The sequence below is a fragment of the Mytilus trossulus genome, unplaced genomic scaffold, assembly GCF_036588685.1.
Source record: "Mytilus trossulus isolate FHL-02 unplaced genomic scaffold, PNRI_Mtr1.1.1.hap1 h1tg000128l__unscaffolded, whole genome shotgun sequence".
NCBI lineage: Eukaryota > Metazoa > Mollusca > Bivalvia > Mytilida > Mytilidae > Mytilus > Mytilus trossulus.
Window position 1 is genome coordinate 1026006 of NW_026963301.1, and position 5942 is coordinate 1031947.

The 5942-nt window shown below is 30.3% G+C and overlaps 1 long non-coding RNA gene across 1 annotated transcript; it reads left to right on the plus strand.

The window, feature by feature from the left end:
* Nucleotides 1–521: 521 nt before the first annotated feature.
* Nucleotides 522–2073, plus strand: LOC134700255 (uncharacterized). The gene is made up of 3 exons (XR_010103825.1): nt 522–796; nt 1355–1423; nt 1969–2073. It is a non-coding gene; the product is annotated as an uncharacterized LOC134700255 (long non-coding RNA).
* The last annotated feature ends 3869 nt before the right edge of the window (nt 2074–5942 follow it).

Here is a 5942-nt window from a genome sequence, read left to right on the forward strand (position 1 = left end):
AATTCAATTAAATTTAAATTGTGATAGCATTGTAAGGTAATTTACACTTTATGTTATGTGTTGCTATTTATATACATTTAAACATATAAAAAGTGACTAGAATATGTATACTTATTTCACTAACAGTATTTAAGACAATAATTTATTTTTGAATTTTCCAACATAGGAATTGCAGGTTAAAATTTATTTATTTTCAAGTACAATTAATTATTAAGTGTATCTCTATTTAATTAAGTAATAATCATGATAATACACAAAAAGTCATATAGTATTTCCATGCAGTCTCTTTCTTATCAGTTAGTGATAGAAATGTTATGTAGGTCCCACATCTGTTTTCGATTTGCCTCTGTGAAATGGACAGGAAATGATATGTACACTCAAGAGTTGGGGCCTAATGAAGGAGACCTCATTGCTTTGTACATTTCTCTTAAATTTCTACAGTCCAAAATATAAAAATAATAGATGAATATTATTTATTTATTATTATATTTATCAAATATTTAAGATTTAGGTAATTAATAGTATGATTAGGGAAACATTTCAAGGAATCAAACAACTCTCAAAATAACCCCAACACTGGTCAGATTAAAAATTTGAACTTGCAGACATTACAAGAAAAGATGTCTTATTTATCTTGACCAAAATATGAATATTACCATGGATGTAGAGTTGTGGACTAAAAAGAGCCAAAGTATTCTATTAACATTAAACAGTGCAGTTGTATTCTTCTGATGACATGACTATTAATGGATTTGTGAAGATTGATGTTTTCATATATTTTGGATTGAATCTTCTGGTAAGTTGAAATTATGAATATCATTATTTCAACCATTTTGAACATTATGAAACTGCTATTTCCTTCAAATAACTTGTGACATATATAAGTACCATGTAGGATCAAGAAAATAACTATATAAGACCATGCAATTTTTGCATAATTACATCATGTACATAATTACTGTGGTATTGTGTATGACACAAGACTTATATCTTTAAGACAATCTATTTTATAAGATATTATTTAATAGTAGTTTTGGCAAAATTGGAGATCTGTTGTATGACTGTAATAATTAAATATGTATATAGACATCTATTCCTAAAAATCAAAAAGTGTTATCTTTTAAAATTAGTACATGTGTACTCAATTATCATGATTATGGATCAAATTTAAGATTTTTAAAATGGCAAGACATACATTTTGTACATGTAAATGCGGGCCTATGATGTTAAAGTAAAATAAAAGACCAATACTACATGTTCTAATCAAAGTAAAGAATAACCTATACACTTCATGCACAGAATATGTAATAATTATTTTGTTTAATTGTAATGAGACAATTTTTTTATATTTCAGAACTAGTGAAACAAAAGAAAATTGTTTTCTGATAGGACTGAAGAATGGACGCATTCAATCAGACTTGGAGTAAGTAGTTTTATATGAAAGAAATCCTTATGAATGCTTTTTAAGTAATTTTTGCACATATTGGACTTTCAAAACATTTTGAAAAAAATCAAAAGTTGTAAAACCATCTGTTATATTGTTTTGATATAAACATGATATATATCTTTAAAATTAGCAAATTGAAAACAGGGGTTACAGCCCACAGGTCTTATTTTATTGAGAAAATCCCCAAAACAGGTCATAGTAAATTCATTATAATTATCTGCCCTTGATTTTACAAAGTTTCTTTTCTTAAAATATAATTACTCTTTAAAACATGCTTAACATCTTATTTTTCATAGTTTAATCTTATAATTTCAAGTTTTAGATGTTGCTGTTGTACAATGTATATTGAATGATATATGGTAAAAATAGTAAATTCAAGTCAATATGTTAAAATGAAGGAAAACCCCACCTCACTTAGGCAGCTCACAATTTACCTGTATAACATAGAGAAATTTGTCAAATTCCTTTTAGTTAAACCAACAATGATGGTAATTTCAATTTATGCCCTCATTTTTTTTCAGGTTATGTTACTGCTTCACAGGTGCACAAAACACAACAGATTCATGCAAGATGGTCATATCATTGACGCTGTTACAGAGCAAACCAGTTATGCACGAAAGAAATTCAGGAACTTGGGATAATAATTTATATTCAAAGAACACTGAAAAAAACATTAAAATATGACTTATAACTGAAAATAAAGAAATAGTGAAGAACTAAAAATGTATAGTAATTTGTAGTTGCTTAAATACATTCGATCAAGTTTGATAACAATTTTAGCATTTTATTGTATGAAGACCTAGTTTTTCATCGCAAGAAGGCATGGAAGTGGTAAAAACCTGAATGTTTGGAATGAAAAAATGCTTTCATTCACTAGAAGGCAGAATTTTATCATATTCTAAAGGCGGATTTTCTTTTCATATTCTAAGGCGGATTTTTTTTTCAAAGGCGGATAGATTTTCCGTTTCATTAGGCGGATATATTTTCCGTTTCATTAGGCAGATATATTTTCCTTCTCTTTAGGCGGATACAAATTGAATTCATCTCAATTGCATTCCCCTGAATATGCTACATGATGTTGATAGAATTTGTACATCTACAAATGATACAGCGTGCATTTATGTTTAATTTATTTAATAATTCAATTTTCTCGTTTGCTTGCTTGTTATTACATAAAATAACTCTTTAAAATTATACACCAGACGTATGTCGTGTTAAATGTCACCCTGTTTTAAGAAAAGAATCATTACTTTATACCGAGAAATCTGCCTTTCTTCGTACAAATGCTAACATTCATGTGAAATTTCCCACAATGCAACTCGTTGATATAAGACAATATAGCTCGTTGATATAAGAAAAGCCCTAATACTATCTTATTTAAAAACTGATAATAAATAAAATATTAATAAGCTGAAGTGAAAAACAGGTTTTAATTAATTTACAAACAATACAAAATTATTGGTATTACATGTTGTTTATATTTCTAATGTATATGTATTAACTATGTTTTTATTTGATTAACACTCTATTTATAGTGTGTCCAAATGAAATGCTGGGGACAAGGCATAGTACGGATCGATTACAAATGGGTTCTATACATAAATTAGGCAGTTAATTTTCGCGTTTGAATTGTTTTACATTGTCATGCCAGGGCCTTTTATAGCTGACCATGCGGTATGGGATTTTCTCATTGTTGAAGGTTGTACGATTACCTATAGTTGTTAGTTTCTGGAATATTTTGGTCACTTGTAGAGACATATATGTAGTAATCGTATAAAACTTTAACAATATAAAAAAAAAACAAAGTTGTTGAACTTCTAACATCGTGTACTTTAGAACTCTCTTCTGGACTCCACCTTGAAGCTGAATATATTTTATAGCTGTAGACAACAATGGACAAATAATTACGGTGTTGATTTTATAATTTTACCAAATCATGTTGCTAATTATTGTTTCATGTAATCTAGCAAATTTATTAAAAATCTTACAACGCACATGTTTGAAGTATGTTTTTTCAGGTCATTTGGTTTCTTTTTTCACAAATAGCCATTTATGACAAAACAAATTAAAATGCATGCAAAAATCCGACTTTATAAACTGTGTCCTCATAATTTGACATCAAAAATTGATTTCAAGTGGGTGCCATCAGTACTTTTCAGTCGTTTTAGCGCCACACGTTTTTCAAGAATGTAAATTTAAATCGTCTCTTTTATGTTAAACTTTGGTCTTTCCAAGTAAACTAAATAAGGTTAAATTATGAAATTAGATAGCCGCGAAATAAACTAGAAAAAAGCAAAACGCGAAATTAAATATCCCTCACAAAAGGTTTGTTAACAGAATCTGTTTTGCAGAATGAATTTTGTCTATTTTTAATTTTTTTTAGATATTGATGAAAAAACAGTCTGTCGGTCTCATGTTCAAAATCCTTATTTGGTTGCACTAGCGGTTTATCATTATAACACTTTCTTTCTAAACTGCATGTACTGATAAGATGGGAGCGCTCCGTTTGTTAATCGAGTGGTGAATTTTTCGAATACAAAATACGAAAATGAAAAGGTTACTCAGTGGGCAGGTTAATAAACATCTTATGTATTGTCTTATTACCTTTCCACGACATTACAACATGTTGTCGTTTTTTCAAAGTTTTTCAATAGGCCGCAGTTGTTTTGAGGTCGAAAGTTTGAAAACAGATTAATGTGTAGTTGTTTAAGCGTGTTTCTCGTTTTGTATAGATTAGAACATTGGTTTTCCGGTTTGATTAGTTTTACATTACTGATATTTTGGGGCATTTATAGCTTGCTGTTCGGTATAAGCCAAGGGTCCGTCTTGAAGGTCGTACCTTAACCTATAACGGTTTACTTTATAATTATTATTTTAATGGAGAGTTGTCTTATCGGCACTCCTACCACACCGTTTCCTATACCTTATAGATATAATTATAACTTACATGCAGGTACTTCTTAGGAAGAAAGATAAGAAATTAGCTATAACCTTTAACTCTACTTTCCGCTTTAAAGATGATGTTCTTTCACTAATTAATTTAAAATTTGGTTACTTTGTCGAACGCATCTATCCCATCGAACGAGAAATAAAAGATACAACAGATACAGTTATTTCGACCTCATATCTTGACTTACATTTAGAAATTGACAATAAGGGTCGATTGAAAACAAAACTTTACAACAAAAGAGATAATTTAATCTTTCCAATTGTGAACGTTCCATTTCTAAATAGCAACATTTCAGCAGCACCTGCATACGGTGTATATATCTACCAATTGAAACGATATTCTCGTGCTTGCATTTCCTATCATGATTTTCTTGATAGAGAGTTGTTGCTCACAAGGAAGCTATTAAATCAAGAGTTCCAAATAGTGAAGTTAAAATCATCTCTTCGTAAATTTTACGGACACCATCAAGAGTTGGTTTACCGCTTTAGAATAACGTTTCACAAATGATATCGGATATGTTTCTTACGTCGTAACTACAACCCCCTTCCCTTTTATAAATGTGACCTACCGAACCAGACCGGATTTGTTATCTCATAAGCAACACGACGACTACCACATCTGCCTACCCTTCCGGAGCACCTGGAATGACCCCTCATTTTTGGTGGGGATCGCGTGGTTTATTCTTTAGTTTTCTATGTTGTGTCATAAGTATTATTGTTTAACTGTTTGCCCTTTCCATAAAAATATTTTTAGCCATAGCGTTGTCGGTTTATTTTTGACTTATGGGTTTGACTGTCCATCTGCCTCTGGTATCTTTCGTCACTCTCTTAAGTACAAATAAAGGTTATTTGTATTCTAAGCAAAATGAACAAATTGAATAAATGATAATAAACCCATCATAAAAATCAGGATAAAAATGTTATATTTACGCCAGACGATGCGCGTGTCGTCTACAAAATACTTATCAGTTAAGCTCGATTTAACTAATGTTTAAAAGGTCAAATAGAGTACGAAGTTGAAGAGCATTGAGGACCGAAATTCATAAAAAGTTTTTCAAAATACAGCTAAGATAATATATTCCTGATGTAGAAAAGCCTTAGTTTTCTAAAAAATAATCAGAGTTTTGTTAACAATTAATTTATAATTATGAACATATTAATGATGACTAAAGTCACAGAGACGTGCTGACTACTGGGCTGGTGATACCCTTGGGGAAATATATCTTCACCAGCAGCGGCATCGACACAGTGGTTGCAAATAAACTCGTCATAGATACTAGTATTTAAAATGTTATATTTGCGCCAGACACCTGTTTCGACTCAAAAGACTCGTCAGTGACGCTCGAATCAAAAAATGTTTAAAAGGCCAAATAGGTACGAAATTGGAGAGCATTGAGAACCACAATTCCTAAAAAATAAATTCCAAATACAGCTACGGTAATCTTTTCCTATGGTAGAAAAGCCTTAGATTCCTCAAAAAATTCAAAGTTGTGTTAACAGATAATTTATAATTAAGAACAGAGCAATGATAAATCAAGTCAACACA